The following is a 12,209-nucleotide window of genomic DNA, read 5'->3' as shown; positions in this document are numbered from 1 at the left end:
TGGAAGACTCCTAACTCTGGGAAACGAACTAGGGGTGGTGGAAGGGGAGGAGGGCGGGGGGTGCGGGTGACTGGGTGGTGGGCACTGAGGGGGCACTTGATGGGATGAGCACTGGGTGTTATGCTGTATGTTGGCAAATTGAACACCAATAAAAAATAAATTATTAAAAAAAGACTTTATTTATTTATTCATGAGAGACACACAGAGAGAAGCAGAGACATAGGCAGAGAGAAAAGCAGGCTCCATGCAGGGAGCCCAATGTGGGACTCAATTCTGGGACTCTAGGATCATGCCCTCCTGGGCCAAAGGCAGGTGCTCAACTGCTGAGTCACCCAGGCATCCCCCTATTTCAGATATTGATACTGAAGCACCAGAGAGGTCAGATAGACCATTTAAGGTCACAGGACCACCAAGTGGCAGAACTGGACTCTGAACCAGGTATAACAAATAGCTCCAGAGTCCAGGTTTTAATCGCTCTATCAGGATGTATGATTCAGGTGCAGTTGTGGAGAACTAATTGAATTACATCTTTTGAGAGGAATCAATGGTTTCTGGACACAGAGGGAAGGAGAGGAAGAGGGTATGAGGACCTGACAGCTCCCCAGGCTAGGGCCACATGGATTTCCATATGACCTTTCCCAGTGAGGAAACGGTTGAGTCTAGGGTAAAGGTCAAGAACAGGCCCTCCACTGTGTTCCTGAGGTGCACATTCATTCTACTCGCTTCTTTATTTGTAACCAACTCCATTCACAAAACCATGTTTCAGCCAAGGGTGGTCATGGAACATTGCTGGCCGAAGAGATTAACTTAAGTCTTTTTGGTGGGGCTCTTGAGAATGTTATTTCTGTCCTGATAAAAAGGGGGCAGAAACAGCTGGATGGCCTTTGACCTTTGTCCCTGTACCCTGCCAGGCATGTAGAGAGGGTACGGCCAATTGGGAAGTAGCAGGAAGTTACAGTAGAGCTACAAGAGTGATGCTGGGCCCTATGTGGTTAGCTTGTAGCACCTGCATCTACTCCAGACCTTGGTGTGAGAGAAGTAGTCATCTGAAACATCCCAGGTGTCAACATCCTATTCTAAAAATAGGAGACTCATCCCAGCTTCCACAGGCACCAAGCCTGCTTGAATACACAGCTAATAATTCTATTTGTGTTGGGTTTTTTTTTTTTTTTTAATTTTTATTTATTTATGATAGGCACACAGTGAGAGAGAGAGAGAGAGGCAGAGACACAGGCAGAGGGAGAAGCAGGCTCCATGCACCGGGAGCCCGATGTGGGATTCGATCCCGGGTCTCCAGGATCGCGCCCTGGGCCAAAGGCAGGCGCCAAACCACTGCGCCACCCAGGGATCCCTTGTGTTGGGTTTGAAACAAATCCTGTAGATCACTCAAATTCTTTTTCCATGTAAATTTCTGTATTTCACTTTGCTTAAGGTAAAATTCACATACCATACATTTTTATATATATTTTATTGGAGTTCGATTTGCCAACATATAATATAGCACCCAGTGCACATCCCATCAAGTGCCCCCCTCACTGCCTATCATCCAGTCACCCCATCCCCCCGCCATACCATAAAAGTAATCATTAACCATTTTAAATGAACAGTCAGTGGCATTTAGTACATCCACACTGTTGTGCAACCACAGCCTTGGATTAGTTCTAGACACTGTCATCTCCCTTAAAGGAAACCCCTAACGATTAAGCAGTTTTTCCTCATTCTCTTCCTTCCTATAGCTCCTGGCCACCACCAGTCTGCTTCCTATCTCCATGAATTTGCCTGTTCTAGGAGGTTCCCATAAGTAGTCACACATTGTATGCAAAAACTAACTCATAATGGATTAAAGACTTAAACATAAGGGGAAAAAAAAATCACCCAACATTTCAAGGTATTTATCAGCTACCTGAAGTCCTATGCCAGCTTAAGAAAAAATACTTTTTTTTTGAAAAAAAATTTTTTTTTTTGCATTTCTTCTCATATTAATAGGCAACTATGATCCTCCCTCTCCAACTCCCTTCCTTCCTCTAAAGGTAGAGAGCCACTGCTGAAGATCCTCAAAACCTTGACTCTCCCTAGTAGTTTGCAGAGTCCTTCCTGGCCCTATGGTCTCCTCAAATTTGACTTTAGGTCACATTCACATTTACCAACAGGTCTTTCACTGGTCTTTTTTTTTTTTTATTTTTTTTAAAGCGATGATGGCATTATCCTCCTCCCAAATGCCATTTATATGCCAATCAGGTCAGGTGTTCAGCATATATTTAGCCCTGTTGAAAGAATTAGTCCTGTTGAAAGAATTACATCATTATGTAAAGGTGATCCTTTAAAATGTGAAGGGAAATTTAAAGGTTGAGTGAGTGCCAGTTTTCACCCCAGCTGTTAAGTGTTGAGTCAATATTCTACCCTGAAAACGAACTAGGGGTGGTGGAAGGGGAGGAGGGCGGGGGGGTCGGGGGGGGGAATGGGTGGTGGGCACTGAGGGGGACACTTGACAGGATGCGCACTGGGTGTTTTTCTGTATGTTGGTAAATTGAACACCAATAAAAATGAATTTATTAAAAAAAAATTCTACCCTGAACCTGTGATCTTGATTCCTCTAATTGATTCAAATAGATGCCACTCTAAAGTCTCCAGTAATTATATAGAAAACATAAAGGCAATTCAGAAGAGTAAATTCACCTGGTTAAACACAGAATAAAGTATACTGTTAAGCCAGCAGACAGATTAAGCAGTGTCAAGACTTTATAGATTTTTCAAGGCTAGTGACCATTACACAATACTCACTGTATAGAGTGCAAATAGAAAAGTTATACTTGCAATGTTGCTTACAATTGCAGCAACAAAGATCTTATATAGAAATAGTATATATATACCTAAACATTTTGCAGTTGTATTTACATTGCAATGCAATGGGGGATTCTCATTGCCAGCCTTGGCCTCCCTGTCTTTAATTAGCATGCATTTTATTTGTAGGAGGATATATTTATTTATTTATTAAAAGATTTTATTTATTCATGAGACACACACACACACACACACACACACACACACACACACACACACACACACACAGAGGTAGAGACACAGGCAGGGGGAGAAGCAGGCTCCATGCAGGTAGCCCCATGTGGGACTCGATCCTGGGTCTCCAGGATCAGGCCCTGGGCTGAAGGTGGCGCTAAACCGCTGAGCCACCCGGGCTGCCCAGGAGGACATATTTAATAAGAAAATGATTCAGCTACATTTTGGAGACTTGCCAGAGAAGGACTAAAAAAATGTTCTTTGCATTTAGCAGACAAGATCTTAAGAAGAACAATTTCAGGAGAACAGTAGGATGAGCAGCTAGATTGCAATGAACAAAGACACACACAAAATTCTTGGGATATGACTATAGAATGCTACTTCTAGAGACTCAACTTGAGAGAGAGGAAGTAAGCCAATCAGAAAAGGACAATCATCATATGGTTTCACTCATACGGGGAATATAAAAAATAGTGAAAGGGATCATAGGGGAAAGGAGAGAAAAGGAGTGGGAAAAATCAAAGAGGGTGACAAAACATGAGAGACTCCAACTGGGAAACGAACAAGGGGTAGTGGGAGGGGAAGTGCGCGGGAGAGGGGGTGGACGGGGATGGGGTGACTGGGTGATGGGCACTGAGGGGGGCACTTGATGGGATGAGCACTGGGTGTTATATGTTGGCAGGTCAAACTCCAATAAAAAAATATACAAAAAAGAGAGAGAAACCTCTGCACAAAAGAGGAGTTTCATTTGAGATCTCAGTAACTCTTCAAAGGTGTGATGCCCAAATATTCAAAGAAAGGGAGGAAGAATTTTTACTGTGGATTTAACAGTTGAATAAGGAAATGGAGAAATGAAGTAAAGAAGCAGGGATGTTACTTACCTCTCCAGCACCAGGGCTCCTCTCTGGTTGTGAGTGCTGCAGGTGTAAAAAGCCTCGGATAAAGGAGTCTCTTGTTCTGCCTCAAGCTCTGTGATTGGCCCTTGGGACCCATTGCAAAGAACTTCCTGCATCCAGCATGGTTACTGATAGGTGGAGACCATTTCCTTAGTGTGAGCCTCACCTTCTCCTAGACCAGAGGTTCTTAACCTTGTCCACATGTAGAACCCACCTCCCTGGGGCATCATTTGAAAGTGTCGGTTCCCAGATATTCTGATTTGTGAATCAGATGGGGGCTGCCCAGTCACTGAAGTTCTTTAAAGATCTCCAGATGATTTTAATTGCAGCCAATCTTGAGAATCACTGCTCAGGGAGTTCAGCTGTGAATAGCCACCCCCTTCCGTCATACCAGATCTAAAAGTCCACCAACATTTCATGTTAAATATAAGTGACATGTAAATACAAAAGATACATCAACAGCCAAGTTCACCAGTTTTATACTGACAATATTAATTTTTGTAGATATATAAATAAGAGTTTAAAATTTTGGAGCTTGAAGTTTTTGTGTTTTAGAACAAGTATACATCTTTCATCTGCTTAAATTCATTCTCTAGGCCAATATAATATACTATACAATAAATGGAATACAATAAAGTAATACAATATGCATGCAATATAAGCCACATGTGTAACTTTAAATTTTTTGACACATTAAAAAAGGAAAAAGAGGGACACCTGGATGGCTCAGTGGTTGAGCATCTGCTTTTGGATCAGGGCGTGATCACAAAGTCCCAGGACCGAGTCCCACACTGCGCTTCCTGCATGGACCCTGCTTCTCCCTCTGCCTATGTCTCTGCCTCTCTCTCTCTCTGTGTCTCTCATGAATAAATAAATAAAAATTTTTTAAAAATGGAAAAGGAATCAGGTAAAATTATTTTTTACAATACTTTACATCCAATATATTCAACATAATATTTCTACATGTAGTCAATGTAAAAGTAATTAGGATATCTTACATTCAACCTTTCATACTAAGGCTTCAAAATCTGGTCTGTACTTCACACTCATAGCACATTTCAGTTTAGATGACCTACATTTCTGTTATTCAGTAGCCACATGTGGCTAGTGGCTACCATATGGGTTAGGTCTAGACCCAAGGACAGGAAAATGACCTCTGGTTTTAGAGAGAAGGAGGGTCAAGAGATCAAAAGGGTTCGTTTCCTGGTATGAGTTTATTTCTCCAGGACTCTTGACCTATCTGTCAAGAGTCTTTTAGTAAGAGGCGGTAAAGAGGTAGGAGGAGGTTTCCTAACTCTCTGCCTCAATTTCCTTATTTGTTAGATGGGGATAACAACAGCACCTGCCTCATAGGAGTATTTTCCTCACATTCCTCAGATGAAATGAGATGTTGACAAACATCCCCTTGACAGAAAACATAAGGGGTGTAAGTCTATTTTCTTTTTTTTTTTTTTTAAGATTTTACCTATTTATTCATGAGACACACACACAGAGAAAGAGAGAGAGAGAAAGAGGGAGAGAGAGAGGCAGAGGGAGAAGCAGGCTCCATGCAGAGAACCCTACGTGGGACTTGATCCCAGGTCTCCAGGATCATGTCCTGGGCTGAAGGCGGCGCTAAACCACTGGGCCACCGGGGCTGCCCAAGTCTATTTTCTTTCACTTCTGAAGACTTCCATTTTTACCCTGACCCTTTTCTCCCAGATTTACCATGAAATAGCAGGATGGGAAGAACCACGGACAAGCTCCTACATCCCAGAGACCCCGTGGCCTCAGCAATGCTGCTTGTATGAGGAACAGACTTCTCTGGCAAGTGACACAGACCTCCACCCCCCAGGAAGTGTGAGAATGACCCCATTCTGAACAGGGAGCAAAGGCAATCCTTTCTTGGTGGGGAGGAGTCTTGCAGAATCACCTGACATCATGAAGATGTTAATTATCTGACTTTAAACTATGCTTCAAACTATGCTCAGTCTAATCTGATTCCTATTTCCTGTTCCCAAATCCCATATCAACATTTCAATCTTTCTATAATGCAAAGGGTAAGAGAGTCACAAGATAAAGAACAGGAAATAAATAATTTCCAGTCCTAGCCCTGCTCTGAAATACTGTGAACTAATGGTTCTTGCTTTTTAACTCTGTATTCCCTTCTTTATATATAAGATCCAGGAAATGATAGTGAGTTCCTGAAAAGCTACAGTCACACAGTATGTAGGCTGTCCCAAATAGACCTTGTTAGAGGCAGTAGTGTAATCATTATCCCTTTTAACACTCTGCTTCTGTCTCTACTTCCAACATAATGTCAGTACTGATTCTGTCCATGGGTGTCAATGGTGAACCTAAAGATACCTACATTAGGTTAAGTCACATATTTCTTCTTGGAGTGGTCTCATTGGCTGAACTTCCCTGAATAGCTAGGCCATCTTTTCTCTTGAATGAACATGTAGTGGGGATTTAAAATCTTCTCCTATAATATTCCCATTGCAAAAAACCTAAAATGATGCATAACCAATCTTTTATGAATTTTCATTTTATTCCACACAGGTAGATCACATAGAGCAGGTTTGCATTTAGTCTTCACAAAAAGATTGGTAGCTATATTTTCCCCAATTATATAGTCATCCATGTAATCATACTGTGGATCTAGGCCTTTTCCAGTTAGGATTCCATCAGAACATCAGGACCACTGTGAGTGATGTGGAACACAGGTTTTTTTTTTTTTTTTTTTAACAGGGATTAGAATGGATGAGGTTTTGGTTGCAGACACATCTGGTAGTCACCCTGATGCCACTGAAGGCCAGCCAGACTGGGTGTTGAGAGGAAAAGCTGGATGTGGTGTGGGGCAGATCAAGGGCATGCTATATAACCTTCAATAGAAATCAGCGTCAGTCTGTCTATCACCATCTCCAACCTCAATAATGCATGATGTTCTTCACTACACACCTTCCAGAGTGCTGGTACAGATGCCAGTGGGTATGGCAGTGGGCTCACACTCATTGGGGGGGGGGGGGAGGGCAGCAGGTCCTGTAAAATGTGTGTGGGCTACAACACAACAGACACCATACTTCCCGCATGCAACACCTGAGGGCCAGCATACCTGTGGCTTTGCTTCCACCTTCTACATCTTGTGCCAATTTCTGTTGTCATCCCTGACCCAGAACCACAGAGGGAAGAAAATTCTAGGAAACATAGTTCATGCTTAGCTAAATTGACATAGTGCAAAGCCACCAGTCTGCTCCTCGTCACCTTGGTTTCTAAACACACACTTTTAAACCATACCTCCTTTCCAAATATGGAAATAGGAAGATCATGTTTTCACTTGACATGATGCTAGTACTCTTCATACAACTTCATATACATGTGATCTCCTCTCAGGTAGAGGATACAGAGGCCTTTTATACATCCACTGATGTTCATTCCTTTCCTAGCTGAATTATGCTCTTCCTTTGACAACCTGTCAGGTAAATCACCGATATGACATTAAATGGCTAGTAAGCCTTGACTTAAGAGTTAAATGGAAATTTAGTCAAGTCTCCCTCTCACTCTTTTTTAAAAGATTTATTTATTTATTTGAGAGCAAGAGAGAGCAGGGGGAAGGTCAGAGAGAGGGAGAATCTCAAGACTCCCCACTGAGTACAGAGCCTGACACAGGGCTGGATCCCAGGATTCTGAGATCATGACTTGAACTGAAACCAAGAGTCAGACGTTTAACCATCTGAGCTACCCAGGAACCCTGGTCAAGTCTCTCTCTCTCTCTCTCTTTTTTTTTTTTTTTTAAGAAGGAAGGGTAGGGGTCACGGAGATGGAGATAATGCAGGAGCAAAGCAATTGATACATGGAAGACACATGCACCTTCATGGTGATCTTCAACATCTCTGTTTACACTTACCAGCATCTGACACCCATGTCATGTTCAGGCAAGTCTCACTTTAGCTTTCTTCCTGGGGCATGGTGGTGACTTCTTACCCCACAGGAACAGTAAATGCTAGGTGGTCCTCCCCCAGCCTCTGTCCCATGAGATCCATTGCTCTGGACATGGATGGATAAGCCAGCTGTGACATAGAGCATAGAGCACCCATGCTCCTTGTGGCTGCAGGGTGGGGATGCTGGCATTGCTATACATGAGTAATTGCAGTGAGACAAGGCTCCTGTTGTTGATATCACAGTAGTGGAAGAGTGGAAGCTGAGGCATGTTGTGGTCTGTGGTAGAAACAATAGTGCCCATATCTGACTTGACGCATGGAGAATTTAGGGAATAAGGCTTGTGGCTCATTCACCAGCCCTCCAAATCACTCTGAAGTTTCACACTGTTACCTAATACTCATTTTAAATGAGCTGTAAATGATAGATTCCATGACACAAATGAATGGAAAGATAGTCCATGCTCACAAATTGGAAGAATTATTATTAAAATGTCCACACTACCCAAAGCAATCTATAGATTCAATGAAATCCCTATCAAAATACCAACAACAGAGGTGCCTAGGTGACTCAGTCATAATCTCAGGGTTCTGGGATCAAGCCCCATGTCAGGCTCCCTGTTCAGCAGGGATTCTGCTTCTTCCTCTCCCTTTGCCCACCTCCCCCTGCTTGAACTCTCTCTCTCATGCTTTTTGTCTGTCTCTCAAATAAAGAAATAAAATCTTAAAAAAATACCAACAACGTTTTTCATAGAACTAAGAAAAATAATCCTAAAATTTGTATGGAACCACAAAAGACCCCAAATAGCCAAAGCAATCTTGAAAAAGAACAAAAATGGAGATATTGTATCCTAGATTTCAAGATATACTACAAAGCTATAAGAATCAAAACAGTTTGGTACTGACACAGAAATAGATACCTAGATCAGGGGAACAAATAGAGAGCCCAAAGGTAAACCCATGCTTTTATGATCAACTAATCTTTGACAAAGCAGGAAAGAATATTCAATGAGAAAAAGACAGTCTCTTCAACAAATGGTGTTGGGAAAAATGGACAGCAACATGCAAGAGAAAGAAACTGGACCACTATACACAAAAATGAACTCAAAATGGATTAAATACCTAAATGTGAGACATGAAACCATAAAACTCCTAGAAGAAAACAGGCAGTAATTTTTCTGACATCAGCCATAGCAACATCTTTCCAGATATGTCTCTTAAGGCAGGGGAAGTAAAAGCAAAAATAAACTATTGGGACTTCATCAAGATAAAATCTTCTGCACAGTGAAGGAAACAGTCAAAAAAACAAAAAGGCAACCTAGTGAATAAGAGAAGATATTTGGTAATGATTTGTTTGGTAAAGAGTTAGTATCCAAAAGATTTAAAGAACTTACACAACCTAAACTCAAAACACAACCCTAATTTTAAAAAATGTGCAGAAGGAGTGAATAGACATTTTCCCAAAGAAGATATCCAGATGGCCAACAGACACATGAAGAGATGCTCATAAGCACTAATCATCAGGGAAATGCAAATCAAAACCACAATGAGATACCACCTCACACCTGTGAGAATGGCTAAGATTAAAAAGCACAGGAAACAATAGATGTTGGTGAGGAAGCGGAGAAAGGGGAACGCTCTTGCACTATTGGTGGGAATGCAAATGGTGCAGCCACTCTGGAAAACAGTATGGAGTTTCCTCAAATAATTAAAAATAGAATTACCATGTGATCCTGTAATTCCACTGCTGGATATTTACCCAAAGAATACAAGAACACTAATTCAAAAAGATATATTCAATTCTATGTTTACTGTGGCATTATTTACAAAAGCCAAGTTATGGAAACAGCCCAAGTGTCAACTAAGACAGATGGGTACAAAAGATGTAGTATATTTATCCAGTGAAAACATCACCCAGTCTCAAAAAAGAATGAGATCTTGTCATTTGCAATGACCTGGATGGAGCTAGAATGTATTATGCTAAGTGAAATGAGTCAGACAGAGAAAGACAAATACCATATGATTTCACTCATATGTAGAATTTAAGAAACAAAACAAATGAACAAATAAAGAAAAAAAAAGCAAGCAAAAACCCCACAAACTCTTTAATACAGAGAGCAATCTTGTGGTTGCCGGGGCGGGGGGCGGGGATGGGTGAAATAGGTGAAGGGGATAAGAGTACACTTACCATGATGAGCACTGAGAAATGTACAAAATTGTTGAGTTACTATATTGTACACCTGAAACTAATATAACACTGTGTGTGAATTATACTTCAATAAGAAAATAAGAAAAATAGTGATAGCTTCCACTGATATCATCCAAACCTCACAGGTTTAATGAGTTGTTGGTTCTAGAGCTCATAAGAGAGGAAAGTAAAGATAGATGATCCCCAGATTTTACTTGAGTTACTGAGTGGAGGCTGGTGTCATAAGCAAGGAGAGGATGAGCTTGTGTGGATGCGTGTGTGTGTGTGTGAGATGTCCATGTAGTTTTTCTATTCACTGTACCTCAAAGTTCTAATAAGATCTCAAATTCCTCTTCATGGTTTATCCCATCAAAAATTTATTTATTTATAAAAATTTAATTAATTAATTAATTAATTAATTAATTCATTTAATTTAATCCCAGTATAATTAACATGCGGTATTATATTAGTTTCAATTGTACAATATAGTGACTCAACAATTCTACACATTACTCAGTGCCCATCATGATAAGTGCACTCTTACTCCCTGTTATCTATTTGACCCCTCCCCAACCCACCTAAGTTTGTCCCATTTTCTATCTTCAGCCCCAGGAAATTCACCTTGTGTCTCTGTAGGTTTGAGCTTCTTGGAAGTTCCTTACAAATGAATTGCATGATAGGAGATATCTTGCACCTGGCTCCTTTCCCTTGGCGGAAAATTTTCAAAGTTTACCCATGTTGTAGTGTGTGCCAGTATCTCATTCCTTTTAATCTATTTTTTGTTGATTGATTAATTGGGATGTAATTGACATTACATTGTGTAAGTTTAAGGTGTGCAACCTGTTGGCCCGATACACATATTATATTGACATATTACATTTTATTTATTTATTTATTTATTTAAGATTTTATTTATTCATGAGAGACACACAGAGAGAGGCAGAGACACAGGCAGAGGGAGAAGCAGGCTCCATGCAGGGAGCCTGACGTGGGACTCAATCCTAGGTCTCCAGGATCAGGCCCTGGGCTGAAGGCAGTGCTAAGCCGCTGAGCCACCCAGGCTGCCCAGACATATTACATTTTAATCTGTTGACCTGATACACTTATTTTTTAAAATGTTCATTAATTTTTTTTATTTGAGTGTAGTTGGCACACAATGTTACTTTAGCTTCAGGTGTACAACATGGTGATCCCATACTATAGGTTATGCTGTGCTCACAACAAGTATGGCTGCCATCTGTCCCATCACATGGCTATTACAGTATCATTGACTGTATTCCTTATTCTGTGCTTTTATTCCTGTAACTTATCCATCCATAACTGGAAGCCTGCACCTTCTGCTCCCCTTCACCCATTTTGGCCATTTCCCATCCCATCCCCTCTGGCAACCATCAATTTGTTCTCTGTATTTACATTGACCCGATACATTTATATACTAAAATATGATTACCAGCAAAGCATTAGCTAACACCTCCATTACATCACATAATTACCTTTATGTGTGTGTGTGTGTTTGGTGAGTACATTTTCATTTTGTTTTTGAAGATTTATGTATTTATTTTAGAGAGAGAGTGAGAATTCAGAACCTGATGTAAGACTTGATCTCACAACCCTGAGATCATGATCTGAGTTAAAAACAAGAATTGGATGCTCAACCAACTGAGTCATCCAGGCGCCACAGGTGCAAACATTTAATATCTATTTCCTTAGCGACTTTCAGTTACATGATAGCATATTGTGTGTGTGTCTTTTTTTAAGTAGGGTCCATGCCCAGTGGGGAGCCCAACATGGGGATTGAATTCATGATCCCAGGATCCAGACACAACCTGAAATCAAGAGTTGGAGTTCTGCCTCAGCAATCAGACAACAAAAAGACATTAAAGGCATTCAAATTGGCAAAGAAGTCAAACTCTCCCTCTTCGCCGATGACATGATACTCTACATAGAAAACCCAAAAGCCTCCACCCCAAGATTGCTAGAACTCATACAGCAATTTGGTAGCGTGGCAGGATACAAAATCAATGCCCAGAAATCAATGGCATTTCTATACACTAACAATGAGACTGAAGAAAGAGAAATTAAGGAGTCAATCCCATTTACAACTGCACCCAAAAGCATAAGATACCTAGAAATAAACCTAACCAAAGAGGTAAAAGATCTATACCCTAAAAACTATAGAACACTTCTGAAAGA

This window comes from Vulpes lagopus, chromosome 2, assembly GCF_018345385.1.
Source record: "Vulpes lagopus strain Blue_001 chromosome 2, ASM1834538v1, whole genome shotgun sequence".
NCBI classification, from domain to species: domain Eukaryota; kingdom Metazoa; phylum Chordata; class Mammalia; order Carnivora; family Canidae; genus Vulpes; species Vulpes lagopus.
This window is presented reverse-complemented; position numbering follows the sequence as displayed.